The sequence below is a fragment of the Musca domestica genome, unplaced genomic scaffold, assembly GCF_030504385.1.
Source record: "Musca domestica strain aabys unplaced genomic scaffold, Musca_domestica.polishedcontigs.V.1.1 45, whole genome shotgun sequence".
Taxonomy (NCBI): Eukaryota; Metazoa; Arthropoda; class Insecta; order Diptera; family Muscidae; genus Musca; species Musca domestica.
Genome location: NW_026712335.1, coordinates 7,471,784 through 7,490,800, shown reverse-complemented (window position 1 = coordinate 7,490,800; position 19,017 = coordinate 7,471,784).

Here is a 19,017-nt window from a genome sequence, read left to right as displayed (position 1 = left end):
ACTGTACTCTAGACATGTTTACACACATGTCGTGTACACTGAAAGAAAAATGTGAGACATTGTTTAAATCTAATCTACAAATTAATACGGAATTTATTTGACACTAAAATTGAATTGAAATGAAATTTATGTTAAGAAGCCTTGGAGGGCAATTTAGGAAATTGAAATTTTCTGATCAGAAACCAATTGTATCTCACCGTAACAAATATTTTTTCTACGTGTATATGCCATGTAAGTAGTTCACTCATTTCTGTTTAACCAATGCTCTACCATGAATTCTACGTCTGTCTGATAAGGTGCCTCGTGGAGGGCATTGTCATCGAAGTTTTCCCGGTATTTTATCGATTTTACATCTGTTTATAATTGAAAATGCAGCTACCGGTGTCGTGAAATATTTCTTCGCTTATCTAATATTAATGAATTTAATGACCTTTTTTAAGCGACAGTGTGGCGAAATAGTGTACAGATGGCGGAAAATAAAATATCGATGAATTTATTTAAAATATCGACATATATATGGTTTCCCGCGTATAAAAGAAACAGAGAAGGTCTATTGCACATTGGAGACCTACAGAAGAACTTTGGCGCAAAGAAGACCCACAGAAGATCTTCTGTGCATAGAAAAGCTACACAAGGTCTTCTGCGCATAAAAAAGCTACAGACGGTCCTCTAAGCACAGAAGGCCAACAGAAGGTTTCCTGCGCCTAATAGACACACCGAAGGTCTTCTGCCCATAGACGATCTACATAAGGTCTTCTGAGCATAGAAGAGCTACAGAAAGCCTTCCGGTCATAAACAACTCACATAAGGTCTTCAGCACATAGAAAACCTACAGAAAGTCTTTTGCGCTTAGGACATATATGAAAGTCATAAGGATTCACAAAAAGTTCTCCTGAATGCCTACTAGGTATAGAAGATTTTCAGAAGGTCTTCCACTAATAAAAGACCCATAGAAGATCTTCTACGAATAGAAGACCCATAGAAAATCTTCTTCGAATGCGCATAGAAGTCCCGCAAAAGCCTTCTGCGCATATAGGAACTGCAGAAAGTGTTATGCGCAAAGAAGACCTTCGGATGATACACTGCTCATAATCATAGAAGACCTACATAAGGCCTTCTGGGGATAAGAGAGCAACAGGAAGTTTTCTGTGCATAGAAGACCCACAGAAGGTCTTCTAAGCATAGACGACCTACGGGGGGTTGCAGCGCATAGAAGACACACAAAAGCTTTTCCGCGAATAGAAGATATGCATAAGGTATTCTACGAATGGAAGACCCACAGAAGGCCTTCTGCGCATAGATGACCTACAGAAGGTCTTCTGCGCATGGGAGCCGTATCGAAAGTCTTCTGCGTATGGAAGACGTGTATAAGGTCTTCTGCGCATAAAAAAACCTGAAGAATGTCTTCTGCGCATATAACTTACTCGAAAGTCTTCTTCGCATAGAACTCATCCGAATCTCTTCTGGGCATAGAATACCTACAGAATGTCTTCTGCCCATGGAAGAACTACAGAAGGTCTTCTACGCATAGGAGACGTACCGAAAGTCTTTTGCACATAGAAGACATGCAGAAGGTATTCTGCGCATAGAAAACGTAAAGAATGTCTTCTGCGCATAGAACTCATACGAATGGTTTCTATGGATAAAAGGCCAACAGAATGTCTTCGGCGCATGGGAGAGGTACCAAAAGTCTTCGGCGTATAGAAGACATGCAGAAGGTATTATGCGCATAGAAAACTTACAGAATTTCTTCTGTGCATAGAACTCCTACCGAAGTCTTCTGCGCATAAAGACCAACAGAGGACATCTACAGAAAGTCTTCTACGCCTAGAACTCATACGAAAGTCTTGTGACTTCTATCTATTGGTGCAAATACCATATCTTATACATATAAAATTTGAGGTTTGAAACAAAATGTATTATTAAATTCAAAACTCACTTTGTTTCCACTGTTCTTCTCATTTCACTCCTTCTCACCCGACGGTGAGCAATAACCTTAAGTGATATAAATTTTGACATGAAAATTGACGCCAATCATGCCATTAGTGTCAACAAATGTGACAAACAGAATGATGATGACTGGCTGGCTGAGTGACTGCCTGCCTGCCTACCTACCTTCAAAAATGCAGCACACAATCTTCTTTAAACAGAACTGCAATGAAAACTCGAACGCAAACAAACAAAAAAAAAACAAAATAAAAAAATTAATAATTTTGTTGTTTGTTTCAATGTTTACGTTTTATTTGGGGGGACTTTACTCGGTGTTCGTTCGCCGAGACTTCGTGACAAACGGTAGCTGTCAACTGGAGAAATTAAATGCGTTCTTTTGTCGTGTACCTGGTATTTGTTCAGATAACTCTGATAGGTGTAGCTCAGTATTTGGTATTGACTTCATGTCTCAGATAAGGAACGAGTCTTGAGTAGCGTCATCAGTGAATGATATATAATTTACGATATAAAATCCCTTCCGAAAACCTTTGTGTTGCTTTTGTATTTTTCGTGGTACCAACTATTTCGTATTATCTTTACAAGAACACACAGCAAATACAGTTGAAGAGTTAAGTTATCCAATAACGCAATCATTAGTTGATTCCGAAGACATGGAATGACTGAGCAGCCCTTGGACATTTACCAGTCAGCTATATTAGTTGGTTGTGTGTTTTTGAAGATTATTTATGAAGGCATCATAAATATAATTTCAAAAAGTCAATAATATTAAATGATCCGTGAAGTTTTATCACATGTACGGGTGTGTGTGTGTATGTTGTTTTGTGGAAAACAATACATCCGTATGATAACCGATGAAAATGTTATAATATTAAAATTTATTTTAATCCAAACTGTATCTTCCTCCGACAGTATCATACGTCACGTCAGCAAGCCATCCACACAGACATATTGACCATATCAATCGATATATACCTCCCTGTAAAATTATACCTGTAAGTATAAAAAATTTGGTCTGTAGGTGGTGAGCTAGAAAAATGTAGACTCTTGCTACATTCAATATTTCGGATAGTATGTATTTAAAATAACGATATAATCGCCTAAACACGCTTAAACTAGAACCTTTAAGTGAAATTGAGAGTTTGGCTAGAAAAAGTCGGAAGGGGACAACTTATATAAATGAACGTTTATATAGGGAATTTATGTAAAGTAGAGCATACCTCATGATAATTTGAAAAAGAAAGGAACTATGTTATACATGGTATATCTATCTCTGAATCGATTTCCCGAATTTGTGTCTCTCGATTGAAACATACATATCAGAGCTATAGCTACATCTGAACCGATTTCGTATGAAAGAGCTAAAGAATATCTTCTGCGCATAGGAGACGTACCGAAAGTCTGCGTATAGAAGACATGCAGAAGGTATTCTGGGCATAGATAACCTAAAGAATGTATTCTGCGCATAGAAGACTTACAAAAGGTCTTCTGCGCAAAGGAGACGTGCCGAAAGTTTTCTGCGCATATGATTCCTAGCTATAGCTATATCTGAACCGATTTTCTCCAAAATCTATTCCATTTGAGCTGACATTACACCTTTGGTGCACACAAAACGTGAATTCGGATGAAAATATATATTGGAGCTATATCCAAATCTGAACCGATCTACATAAAATTGGGCAGAGGTATTTGTATGCTGTCTCTGACAGCTGGCACCAAATATAGTTGTTTTAAAGTGCCTTTTACGGGTGTGAGCTCAAAAGAGCTAAAGAGTAGCTTCGCTTGGCGAAAAATGGTAAAATTTGGTTTTCTCCGATGAGAAAACGTTCGTTGCCAGAATTTTGAAAAAAAAAAAAACAAAATGATCGTGTTTATTTGACCAAAGGTGACCAATTTGAATAAATCTAAACTTATTCTATAAGTTGACTAAAAAAATTTGAATAAATCTAAACTACTTCTTGAAATTTGAATTAAATTTAGAAAAAAAATGTTAATATTGTGTCATTTGACTTCATTGCAGTTTTCTTTTATCTCAACCTGAATATCTGGGCCGATTTTCACGAAATTTTACACACTTTCTTCCAGCCTGGGTTCGGTCGTATGTGCCAAAAATTTCAATTTAAGTTGGACTGATATTACCCATTGATTGCACAATAAACTTAAAATCAGATAAAGATATATATGGGAGCTATAACTATATCTGCACCGATTTTCTCTAAATTTGATATACTTGCTTTAAGACTCAAATTTGATTGGATGTGATTGAATTTCATCCAATTTGGTTTAATAGTACAAATTTGGTGCAAAGTAAAAAGCAAATCAGCGAAGATATATATGTAGGAGTTATATTTAAATATTGATTGATTTTCTCCAATTTAATTAGAGTTCGTCCTTGGTCCAAACAAATGATTTGTGCAAAATCGGGCACTAAATGCATAGACAATTTTCTGTCATAGACTGTGGTACCCACTACGAACTCTAAATACGACATTTGAAACCATTCCGGTGAATATTGCACCTAAAATCATTAAAATACCAAATATCGAGAGGTATTGTTTTAAGGGGACTATATCGACAATTCCCTCCCAGGGGGTAAAGAACTTAGAAGGAACTAATTTTGTTGATTTTCAGAAAAATTCATTGAAATATTTGGCTACAATCATCAAAATACCGAATATCGTCGGTACCGTTATATGGGGGCTAGACGATATTGTGGACTTATATAGAAAATTCTCTTTCAGGGGGTAAAGTGCTGACAAAGAATTTCTTATGTAGAATTTCAGATAATTCCGTTGGAAAATGTGGCTAAAATCATCAAAATACCGAATATCGCGGGTACCGTTATAGGGGGGCTAGACGATATCGTGGACAATTCTCTTTAAGGGGGTAAAGTAGTCACAAGGAACTCCTTGTGTGGATTTTCCGACAATTCCATTGAAAATGTGGCTAAAATCATCAAATTACCGAGTATCGGAAGGTGCCGTTATATGATGGATATATGATATGGTGGACCGATATAGCCCATCTTCGAACTTAACCTGTCTGTACACAAAAGACTGATCTGTGCAAAGTTTTAGCTTCCTATTTTAAATCGTTTTGGCTCCAGCTTCTTGGAATATTAAGCTGATCAAAAATATATACACTTTGTTAGGTCTAAAATTATTGTTTCTATGAGTTACAAACGGAATGACGAACTTAATATACCCTCCATATTATGAATGGTGGAGGGTAAAAAAATTGGCATAAGTGAAAATATTGTGGTGTAGGGCGTAAAAACACCGATTAAGCCTACCATTGCTTCGGATTTCTAACGTTATTGACCAGAAATCTTCTCCACCCCACCCAAAATAACCCTTTACACAGCTTAATTGATGATCAATTTAAATTTTCTCACATTCCCTCTCTTTCTGTCATGCGGAAAAAAGAAAGGGTTAATGAAAACTGTTATTGTTATGACTTAAATGTTGTTGACGGTGCTTTTCCTCCAACAATTTCCATTCCTTATTGGCATGTTCGTTATGATGTCATCTACGTGGAACGGTTACGCACCAACTGTCTGTCTGTCTGTCTGCCTCGTTACAGAAGACCCAAACAGCGAAGGAGAAATGTCAAATCAATGTCATTAGTAGAACTTTTTGTTGTGGTTACGTGTTATTTGTTTAGGATTTATGACTGATGAATGTTTTTAGGAGTTGTCATCCCAACATTTGAGGTTATGATGTTCCAAAAAAACAAACAATTCAAATTCTACGCAGTTATGAAAAATATTCATGCCATGAATATTTTTTCTATAGGGATTAGGTTCTGTATAAAAAGTGTTAACCACTTTATGCCAGTGTAAAAAGTCACTGCGTTGTTAAATTCAATTTAAATAATTCCCTAGCTCCAATGAACCATTATTGAGCTGTTAATGTGAGACAAAGTCATGCAAACAGCAATCGTAGGTTAATTTTGAAATAACCAGCTGATGCCAGCAGAAAAGGTGGCCAAATATCACGCCTTTCGAACCCAATTTTGGAGAGCCACTAAATTTTCAATGCAAAAAGTACACAAATATTAACCATTTTGGATTGGTTCCACTCCCAAGTGCCACCAAACTGCGTTCGCCCATGTCCACAGTTAATGAAGAGAAAATGTTCGAAGACATTATGTGACGAGAGTAATTTCTTTGATTATTTCTCATTTCAAAACATAGAATGTTTTTCCAACTTTAGCTTGTTTTGAAAACAACTTGGTCTCCTCATTTTTCTAAGCATCCAACCAGGAGCAATGACAAATAATTGCCAATTATGCTGATGTTGGAGGTGGAAATGGTCGAAATGGAATCACTCACTGCCACCTACAAGTTGGGTACGTATAGATGATGGATGTCACGCAGTACAATGTTGCTATACTAATAGATCTCTGACAGTCACGGCATCATAATTTCCATCACGGAGGTAGGTGGTGATGGCATGATTGCTGTGACTTGGTAAACGTATAAATTTCTATTGATTTTAAAATTATGAATGTAAATAGTCAATAATGGCAGGAGGGCAAAATAACGAAACCATACATTTGATACGACAAACAAACAAGCCAGCCAGCCATCCATCCATCCATCCTCAAAGCAGGCTGGCAGTCAGACAGTAGATTGCATAAAAAACTGATTGCAAGGGTACAATTTTAAAATTTGAATTTTTCAGCCGAAAATAAAAACAAGTAAAAAACAATTAAGTTCGGCCGGGCCGAACTTATAATACCCTAGACTATTGGGTAAAGAAAACATTTTATATAAAATATCTGAATTCAAACGTGTACCACTTTAAACTACAAATTCCAGTAAGACCGTGCTGTTAAGTTTTTCAAAAAACCATATTATGGGTGAGGCCGTTATATGGGGGCCATACAGGAACAGAAACCTCTATAGACAATTTTATATATAAAGGATTGTCATTCCCAAGTCTTCTCAAATACCAAATTTGAAATAATTTCGTGGGTAAATGTGACCAGGATTATCAAAATACCGAATATCGTTGGGTATCGTGGTACATAATGGGTGATATCAAAACCCTGCTACAAAGTCAAACGCCATAATTTTTAGATTTTTTTTTAATTTTATTTAATGAAAGCAAAAACTGTCGGAAATAGCATCAAATGTTAGAACAAGTTTAGATATGTTCGAATTGGTCCCCTCTGGCTCGAATTATGGCCCTTAAACGGCCAATGAAACCGTCTCACGCTGCCCAAATGTTGCTCTGCGGCATTTTGGCCCATTCCCGGCGAAGCGCTTGCTTGAGATGATCGACACTTTGGTATTTTTTAGTGCCAACCTTGCTTTCCAAAATACTCCAGACACAATAGTGCAACGGATTGGTATCCGGAGATCTTGGTTGCCATTGTGCGCGGAAAATGAAGCGGGGAACCTCATTTTGTAACCATTCTTGGGTGGCGCGTGCTGAGTGCAATGGTGCTGAGTCCTATTGGAATGTCTAAGGTCTGCGGCCAAAATGTTTGCGTGTCCAAGGCTTTAATACACCCTCGATAATATTCGGAATTTATTCTGATGCCACCGTCGATTTAAACGAGCGAAGAGCGACCATCGGCTGTTATGGCGGCCACACCATCCCCATGGCCGGCGCTTGAGTTCTGGTGGCCAACCGAAGGTGCACATTTTCAGCTGACCTCTTTGGCAAGTAAACACGATCATTTCGTTTGTTTACAAACAGCTGGACAACGAATGTTTTCTCATCGAAGAAAACCGAATTCGGCAGTTCACCACTTTCGGCCAAGCGAAGCAGCTCTTTCGAGTCTATTTTATTTCTGTTGCAATGTAAGTTCTTCCACTTTTTGGAATTTCAATGGCTTTACTCCGAGCTCATTTTTCAATATTTGCCAAATGGAATATTGTAATATGTTCAGCTCACGAGCCATTTTTCGGCCACTGCGACGCGGATATCGATCACATCGCTTCTTTACTTTTCGAACCATTTCTGCTGATGTTGCTGTTTTCTTCCGTCCACTTCCTTGACGTCGGGCTACGCTACCAGTATCAGCATCACTGTAAAAAGGATTTATTCACATTTAAATGCTGGAGTGCTCTAACGATAGCCACTTTTGGTTTTCCAGCCAAATATGAAGAAATCACACAATCACGCTTGAATTCCATCACGAATAACTTTTTTCTGGAAAATTCTCAACAAAATGCATTTGTACGCTTGTAAACAATATAATGAGCTGTCACTGCAATAATTTTAACAGCTGTCGGATGAGTGGCTTTGAAATGACAGCAGTCTGAAGTTGGTTGCAGTTTTTTCATCTCACCCTGTAGGGGCTATACCAACATTAATTTATTTCTTATTTTTTATTTATTTATTTTATTTAATGTCTAATTACAACTGAATTGTTTAGAAATTGGTAACGAAACCTCCGAAAATTAAGAGGAGCCGTTTATATGGAGCTATTCCTAAAATTTTAATACCAAATGTCATAGGAGTACTACAAGCAAATATGCCCAAATTTATAGAAAAATCTTAAAAATGACGCTTTGTATCTTGATATCAATACACGAATGGGATATACAACTTTAAATCTTCTTATGCTGATTCCAAATGTATGTATGTATCATATGGGGTCAAGCTTAAGATACCCTCTATCTAGTATAATTTGTGCAAATATACAATAAATAAATTCATTATTTGGTAATACGATTTTTTTCTGCGAGGGAATAGAGATATATCTCCGTTTTGAGCTCCAACCATTAGAAGTAGGTAAGAAAACTAATATAAAGAACAGATGATAAGGCAAGGCTAACAAGTAGCGATACGGCATGGCATTAGGTAATACCAAGAATTAACCTAGGCCCTAATTGAAAGTTCTTGGCATAATACAGTATTCCAAAAAAAGTTATATAAAGTATTATTGCTCTAGCCATGTAAATTATCCTTCAACACACTTCCCCACTCCAAAATATTCTTCGATAAAAAAAATCTCCAAATCTGTATCTTGCCACTTGATACAAATATGACATGTCATACTTTTTATCATGTAAATATCACGTACCATAAATATAACCCTCAATCATCATCAGCAGCAGCAGCAGAATCATACTCATCCTGCAAGTTCTTCCATTAGTCCTGTATGAATGTGTGTGTGTGCGTATTATGATTGTGATTTTTTGTTTGAATTTATTCTTAAAACAGAAAACACCACAAAGAAAGAAAAACAAAATAAACGACTTAAAACAAGAGAAGGCAAGGAGACAAGCCGTAATGTGGACATGTGTAAAGATTGTGCCATAAACAAATACCAGGATGTTAAATGCTTATCCTTTTTGAGAAATTTGTAAAAATCAAGATACACACACACACACAAATATGTACAATATAAATGTAAATACAAATACATTGACAGGGAAATGGCAACGGAAACGAAATCAGGCGGCTCACAAACACCCCTCATCCCTGTGTAGCAAGGCAGGCAGACAGACAGACAAACGCTCACAAGGGAATATCCTTAAGAATAGAGAATAAATGTCTCTTTGACATTTTTCTACTGTCAGATTTGAATGCGTGCTTATGATTTTTTATTGGCTACATCATTTGTTTTTTTTTTAGATGTGAGTACATGCAAACATTATATAAATACATGTGGATGTATGTTTTTGGTAAAATATACTGTGTACAAATAGCTTACGCAAAGCTCAAGAACCAAGAGATTTCAAGGAGCACCAGACTAATAAACTAGAATTTATGGGCAATATCTTTTCAAGGACCAACAGCCCCACAATCCTGGATATTTCAAAAAATATACTAACAGACTAATAATCCTTGATTTTTTAAGAATATCTTTCATGGGTCGACAGAACAATAATCACGGTTATTTAAAAAATACTTTTCAAGAGCCAACATACCAGAAATTGAGGACTAAACAGACCAAAATCGTGGAGATTTTAGAATATTTTTTCAAAGACCAACTGACCAATAATACTGGTTTTTGTAGAAATATTGCTTACAGACCAATAATCGTGGATTTTAAAGGATATTTCTTCAAGGACAAAGAGAACAATAATCGCCAATTTTCAAAGAATACTTTTTCAGGACCAATAAGCCAATTATAGTCGCTTTTTGAACATCAATCGTAATTGTTTACGAAAATTATTTTAAAAAACCAAAGACAAAAACAAAAAACCTCTTAAACATGATTTTTTATAACCTCAAGCTACAGAGGGTATAAAAACTGTAACAAAGTCAAACGCCATAATTTTTACATTTTTTTTTTAATTTTATTGAATGAAAGCAAAAAATGACGGAAATTTTAGAATAAGTTTAGATTTGTTCAAATTGGTCGACTTTGGCACGAATTATGGCCTTCAAACGGCCAATGAAACTGTCACACGCTGCCCGAATGTTGCGCTGCGGTATTTTCGCCAATTCCCGGGGAAGCGCTTGGTTTTCTTTCCAAAATACTTCAGACACAATAGTCCAACGGATTGGTATCCGGAGATTTTGGCGGAGATAAGCGAAGAACCTCATTTTCAAACCATTCTTGGAAGGCGCGTGCTGAGACCTGTTGGCATGTCCAAGGTCTGCGGCCAAAATGTTTGCGTGGCCAAGGCTTTAATACACTCTCCAGGCATTTATTCTGATACCATGGTCGATTAATACGAGCGGAAAGCGACCATCGGCTGTTATGGCGGCCCACACCACCACCATGGCCCGCGCTTGAGTTTTGGTGGCCAACCGAAGGTGCACATTTACAGCTGACCTCTTTGGCAAGTAAACACGATCATTTTGTTTGTTTACAAACTGCTGGACAACGAATGTTTTCTCATCGGAGAAAATCAAATTCGGCAGTTCACGAATTTCGGCCAAGCGAAGCAACTCTTTAGCTCTTTCGAGTCTATTTTCTTTCCGTTGCGGTGTAAGTTCTTGCACTTTTTGGAATTTCAATGCTGGAGTGCTCTAACGATAGCCACTTGAACGCTTGAATTCCATCACGAATAACTTTTTTCTAGAAAATTCTCACCAAAATGCTTTTGGACGCTTGTAAACAATATAATGAACTGTCACTAGAATATTTTTAACAGATGTTGGACAAATGGCTTAGAAATGACAGCAGCCTGAAATTTGTTGCAGTTTTTTCATCTCACTGTGATATACAGGCCAAACCTGCCTTTTTGGACCGTGCCTTTTTGCACCAAATCCGTTTCAGGACATTTAGAGTCGATCTAGCAAAGTCCGTCCGTCTGTCTGCTGGCTGGTCAGAACTATTAAACTCGAAGGCAGTGTCCAATTGGATCCAAACTAGATACATCGTAATATTATTATCAAACATAGATCGAGTTCAGAGAAGGTCAATATCAGTCTACTCCATCTGGTACCTCCCCCAGAAAAGATCAAAATGTTGAAAAAAGAATTTACTGCACAGAAAGATATAGGTAGTTCCCATTTTGGTCCAAACTTTACAAATCCTAATATTTGCCCCAGTTCTAAATCAGGTGCGAAAATGAAAAATATCGGTCAGTCCACTCCATCAAGTACCTCCCCACAAAGGGTTAAAATTTTTAATAATTATAACTCATATAAAATGTGATGTAAGACTCCGATTGTCCTTAAATTACTCACATCACAATATTCTTATAACACATAGTCGGGTGTGAAGATGAAATATATCGGTCCATTCCTTCTGGTATCTCCCCCACAAATGGTCAAAACTTTGAATATCCATGAAGCTCATAAAACGCGAAATTAACATTCGATTCCATTCAGACTTGGCACATTTCAATATTTCTTTCAACAAAAGATCTGTTATAAAGATGGTAGAGATCGGACCATTCCTTCTAGTACCTCCCCCACAAAGGGTCAATGTTTTCAATAACCAAAACGATCATAATTCCGAAATACGCATCCGGTTCTCTTCATATTTCACACATACCATTATTTCTACTAACAAATCCGCTGCTGTGAAGATGGGATATATCGCTCCACTCCTTCTGGTACCTCCTTCACAAAGAGTCAAATTTAGAATAACCATGAAGCTCATAAAACGCGAAATTAACATCCGATTCCATTCAGGCTTGGTACATCTCAATATTTACATTAACACAAGATTTGATATAAAGATGGTAGAGATAGGACCATTTGTTCTGGTACCACCCCCATACAGGATTCAATATTTTGAAAAACAAAAGGCTCAAAGAAAGCAAAATAAGCATCAAAATCCCATCAAATTTTACACATTCAAACATTTTTGCTAACACAAGATCCGTTGTGAGGTTGGTATATATTTACGAACCCCTTCTGGTATCTCACCCACAAAGGGTAACAATTTTCAATACTTTAATCCTTCATAACTTCTGAAACAAGCCAGTGATTATTTACAACTAACTATTTCTCTCAACCAGAAACCTGAGATGAATATGGGATTTATGATTTCACATAAAATTGGATATAAGCTTTCGATTTTCTCGTAGTTTTGCCCATACCAATAATTGTAGGTCGACGACATCTGGCATCTAACGCAAATTTTAGCATTTTCTTAAAATTATCATACATCTCATATAAAGTAACCCACATAGTTTAAACGTGACACGTCGCAATATTTATATAATACTTATTTTGGTCTGATCCGAAATGGACAATATTGGCCCATCCCTTCGCAACCTACTCCATAGAGGTTAACAGACATGTCAAAATATATTTAAGTAATCGAACATTGGCTGAGGGTATACATCTGTCGGCAAAACCGGCTGATTTTTATAAACTTCCTTAATCTCTCTGTGGGCTCAAGACGACAGCCTCTTATTCAAAATATTATAAATTTTCTGTACAAAGACCTCACTTATTCAATTTACGCTCACTGTTTTCTGTTGACATATACATTTGCACTGTGCCATAATAATGTCACGATGATTCCTCCTTCTGCTTGTTGGCTATATGTGTTTGTGTTTTTATTGCTGAATGTTAGCTTAAGATACTCTAATCTGTGTTGTATTTGTGTTATGATTATGACAATGGGCCCCAATAATATAAATCACAGTCTCAATGTCCTTTAATGACATTTGTTGGAGGTGCATAGGGAGGGGGTGGGTAGATTTGCCATTTTTTAACTGGCTTTTGCACTTAAGTTGATGATAACAGCGATGATTGTTGGCATTAAGTTGGCGTTGTGTTTTCTCCATTGCGGTTTTTTAACGGAATGCTAATTTCATTAAACAAATTGCCAAGATAAATATTAAGAACAGTTACACAATGACATCATCCGTATGGAGGCGTAATTAAGGAAAGGAAGAATAGTGTTTACAGTTTCTATGTAAATGAAAGTCAGTATTTTGTATGAATAACTATATGTCCGATCTACAGGATTTAAGGCCGTCGCACTTCATCTTGCGAAAAAAGGCTTTGACTGAAGTTATCATTGGAAAAACCCGAAGGCCAAACTGTATTCATAAGCGGTCAGTCAGCCCGTACATAAAAGTGCTAAAAGTGTATCCTTCGACCTACAGGTAAAAAATCTGCAACAAAGTCAAACGCCACAATTTTTACTTTTTTAATTATATTGAATGAAAGCAATAAATGTCGGAATTAGCATCAAATTTTAGAATAAGCATAGATTTATTCGAATTGGTCACCTTTGGTACGAATTATGGCCTTCAAACGGCCAATGAAACCGTCACACGCTGTCCGAATGTTGCTCTGCAGTATTTTGGCCCACTCACGGCGAAGCGCTTGTTTGAGATATTCGACACTTTGGTTGGTTTTAGTGCCAACCTTGCTTTCCAAAATACTCCAGACACAATAGTCCAACGGATTGGTGGCCGGAGATTTTGGTGGCCATTGTGCGCTGGAAATGGAACGAGGAACCTCATTTTGTAGCCATTCTTGGGTGGCGCATGCTGAGTGGGATGGTGCTGAGTCCTTTTGGAATGTCCAAGGTCTGCGGCCAAATGTCGGCGTGCCCAAGGCTTTAATACACCATCCAGAATATTTTCGCAATAATATTCGGCATTTATTCTGATACCACGGTCGATTAATACGAGCGGAGAGCGACTATCGGCTGTTATGGCGGCACATACCATCACCATGGCCGGCGCTTGAGTTCTGGTGGCCAACCGAAGGTGCACATTATCAGCTGACCTCTTTAGCAATGATTGTTGCAATTTTGTTTATTTACAAACTGCTGGACAACGAATGTTTTCTCATCAAAGAAAGCCAAATTCGGCAGTTAACCACTTTTGGCCAAGCTCTTTTGAGTCTATTTTCTTTCTGTTGCGGTGCAAGTTCTTTCACTTTTTGGAATTTCAATGGCTTTACCCCGAGCTCATTTTTCTATATTTTCCGAATGGAATATTGCCATATGTTCAGCTCACTGCCACGCGGGTTTCGATCAAGTCCCTTCTTTACTTTTCGAACCATTTCTGCTGATGTTGCTGCTTTCTTCCGTCCACTTCCTTGACGTCGGGCTACGCTACCAGTATCACGGTAACAAGCGATGATACGAGACACAAAAGAGTTATTCGCATTTAAATGCTGGGGTGCTCTAGCGATAGCCACTTGTGATTTTCCAGTCAAATATAAAGAAATCACACTATTACTCTTGAATTCCATCACGAATAACTTTTATTTTGGAAAATTCTCACCAAAATGCTTTTGTATGCTTGTAAACAATATAACGAGCTGTCACTGGAATAATTTTAACAGCTTTCGGACGAGTGGCTTAGAAATGACAGCAGTCTGAAGTTGGTTGCAGTTTTTTCATCTTACCCTGTCTATATTCAGGACGCGATCGAAGTTTTGGTGAGATATTTTCTATTTTTCTGTTTTGTTCGAGCATGATAGAAGTATATACCATTGGTCCCTGTCCTTTAAAAATAATCTTTGCAGAATCCATGATTATGGTCTTTAAGATCCTTTGAAATGTTCTTAAAAGAAAAATTCTTTAAAAATTCAGTTTAATATAATTTTCTTTCGTAATTAATCCCCAACCCGTTTCAACAGTGACTACATTCGTTTATCCTTTATTTGTCTTTTCGTGGACGGAAACTAAGAACAACATCTCTCGAGCCATTCCTTGTTTTTGTTGTTTGCCATTGTTGTTGTTGTTGTCATTGTCGTTGAGTAATTGGATCACATCAAAAGTATATTTCATTGTAACGAACGAGCATGCTCATTTGGAATACAAATGCGTTGAAAATGTTTTGTAATTTTCCTCAAAATGTCGAAGATTGAAATTAATTACTCCCCCTTGGATGTTGGAGCCCAGAATACGGTGGCGGTCTGTGTGTGTGTGTGCATTTCCATCGTATTGTCACTGCTGTCTTGTACATTGGACATTGTGTGGAATGACTGGCGTTGGCTGATGATGATAATGATGCTACCACTTTTGCCCTCTCTGTCTGTCTGTCTTCGTTGAGGCTGATGGTTAATTTCTCCGAAAATGAGCAAAAAGTTAAACGGGTTGTTGATGTGCGTAATTAAAATTTACTAATTGGATCATTTGTGAGTGGTTTCGAAATGCTATTCAACAATGGCGTTTGGTGTATGTGAGAAGGTAGAATCATATAAAGCAATACAACCGGGGAAATATGGTATAATGGATTGCATTATTTGAAAAATAATAAATATATAAAAATTCTTTCAGTCTAAATTATTAAAATATTTTACAGTTACTAACTTCCAAAAAAACTCCGGCAACCTTTACTCGAGTGGAAGCATTCCTGGGAGTGGAAAAAAATCTAGGATACCCTATTTTCGATGTCGCTGGAATAAAAGCGAGCATTTTTTACTCGTTTCAGAGCGGGACCAAGATTCTCTCAAAATCGAGCACTACCCACCCAGCTCATTTTCTGAAATACAATCCACCAGCTCAATACTTCTGCTGCACAAAGCTCATACACAAACACAAAATAGCTTAAAAAATAATTTTTCCACTCGATTTCACTCAAGAGCAAACTTTTACTCTATTTTATTTATTCGAACTCCCACTCTCTGCACAGATATACATAATTTCGAATGTACTATTATTATATATGTAGTTATTTAAACAAAGCCGTATTTAACTTTCCCACACAAAAATTAAACGATATTTAGTAAAAATTGCGAACAGTTTTCCGACCCCTAGCACCTTTCTCACCATATGGCTACATTTCAATCAAACGCCACCTTATCTTATAAAGACTATAGCTACACAGGGAGAGTTATTGGCGTTAGGATTTTTTGAACTCTCTTAGTACAAATTCACATACACCCTACAATTTTCAAGTACTACTGGTAGTATTTTTTAACCCTCCACCATAGTATGGAGGGCATATAAAGTTTGTCATTCCGTTTGTAACACCTCGAAATATACATTTTAGACCCCACAAAGTATGTACATTCTTGATCAGCATAAAATTCTATGTCGATTTAGCGATGTCCGTCCGTCTATGGAAATCACTCTAGCTTCCGAACGAAATTAAGTAGGTTGATAAAATTTTACTCAAATGTGTATTATGTCTGCAGGATTTTTGGTATTGAAAATGAGCCATGTAGGTCCACAAAGCAAATTGTAGTTCCAGTTGTACAATATTTAGTATCATCAACATAAGATATGTTTTAAAGATGATAGAGATCGGTCCATTCCTTCTGCTACCTCCCCTACAAAGGGTCAAAGTTTTAAATAACCAAAACGGTCATACAATCCGAAAGAAGCATCTGGTTCTCTTCATATTTCACACATCCCGTTATTCTACTACCACAAGATCTGCAGTGAAGAAAACAAAACACCCAAAGAAAGCGAAATAAGCCTCCAATTCTTTTCAAATTTGATACAGACCAACATTTTTGCTAAAACATGATCTGTTGTGAAGATGATATATATCTTCGAACCACTTCTGGTACCTCACCTGCAAGCTGTCACAATTTTCAATGTTTTTATCTGTAATAACTTAACGAAACAAGTCAGTGATTCTTTACAACTTGTTATATCTAAATATTTCTGTCAACCAAACATCTGATGAGAATGTGGAATGATTTCCAATAAAATTGGATATAAATGTTCGATTTTCTTGTAATTTTGGCCATACCAATGCTTTTATCTGTATTAGATGAAGTATGCAAATGGAATAGTTCGGTCGACTATATCTCTTACCTCATGCACATTTTGACAGTTTCTAAAAATTATCACATAACTCATATAAAGTGAAGGAAGTAACCAATATAGTTCAAACCATGCACATCGCAATATTTCTATCATATTTATTTAAGTCCGACACAAAATGGACAATATTGGCCCATTCCGAGTTCATACCCGAGTTCATAGATGGCTCATTGTAACACTTAGATAAGTTTTAGTTCAATTGTGAAATTGGCCAATATTGGTCCACTCATTCATGTATTTCCCCTACAAAAAGGTTAAATTGTGAATAAAAATAACTGAAATCAGTACAGATTTGGATATAGCTCAAATATATATTTTACGCAGATTTCAATGATATTTGGAATGTGTGGCGGGATTTGGATTAAAATTAAATTTGGTCAAATTATAATGAAATCGGTCCTGATTTTCTCATGGTCTGCTAAACCTGTCATGTTCACGAATTGGCAGACTGACTTATTTCTTTGTTTGCGCTCCTGAAGAAAAAACAAATAAAGCGAAAACAAGTAAAAAAGCAGATAAGTTCGGCCGGGCCAAACTTTTGATACCCTCGACCATTTTAAAGGAACTTGAAGAATTTCAAAAAAAATCTATAGAAAAAAAGTAAAAAAGCTGTAAGTTCGGCCGGGCCGAACTTTTAATACCCTCCACCATTTGGTACAAATTTGACAATTTCCAAAAAAAAAAGAAAAAATAAATAAATAAAATCCGTTAAAAATTCTGTTAAAATCTTAAAAATACCGAATGCCTATACGACGACGTGGACCTGCATAGGCAACTTTTGTCATAAGTTATTACAATATTTAAATGCGAAACTTGAAGAAAAATCTGTTTATAATGTAGCTAAAATCATCAAAACACCGAATATAGGGGGTACCGTTATATAGGGGGGCTATACGAAGACGTGGACCTGCACAGACAATTTTCTGGCATAGGCTGAAGTATCCATTACGAACTTCACATGCGAAATTTGAAACAATCCCGGTAAATAATGTCGCTAAAATCATCAAAATACCGAATATCTGGGGGTACGGTATATGGGGGCTATACGAAGACGTGGACCTACATGGCCCATTTTCTGTTTTATGCTGCAGCATCTATTACGAACTTCAAATGCCAACTTTGAAACGATTCCGGTAAATAATGTCGCTAAAATCATCAAAATACCGAATATCGGGGGTATGGTATATGAAGACGTGGACTTACATGGCCCATTTTCTGTTTTATGCTGCAGTATCTATTACGAACTTCAAATGCCAAATTTGAAACAATACCGGTGAATAATGTCGCTAAAATCATCAAAATACCGAATATTGTGAGCTACCGTTATATGATAACTTGGTCCTACATGGCCCATTTACGAACTTAACCTGCCTACTGGCAAAATATACATGTGTGCAAAATTTTATATCTCAATTTGTTCGAAAGATAGCGTGATTACAACAGACAGACAGACGGACAGACAGATAGATGAACATGGCTAAATCGTCTTAGAATTTTACGCTGATCAAGAATATATATACTTTGTTGGGTCTGACATGAGTATTTCGAGGAGTTACAAACGGAATGACAAAATTAATATACCCTCCATAGTATGGTGAAGGGTATAATTAAACTCCTTATATGGGGGCTATACGAAGACGTGGTCCTTCATAAGTTTTTTTTGTCGTAGGCCGAAAGTTCGATTTCGAACTTAAAATAGGAATCTTGAAACAATTCAGGTGAAAAAGACGTAGAACTGCATAGGCAATTTTCAGTCATAGGCTGTAGTACTCATTAAGATATTCAAATGTGCAAAGCGCACCGGGTTCAGCTAGTGAATATATGAACCTCATTTTCATATCACTACTAATAAGGAATAAATAAATTAATTTCAGCCCAGCCCTTTCACCATTTGTATAGTAAAACTAATTAAAATAATACAATTTCGAACTAAAAATACCATATATCTGGAGT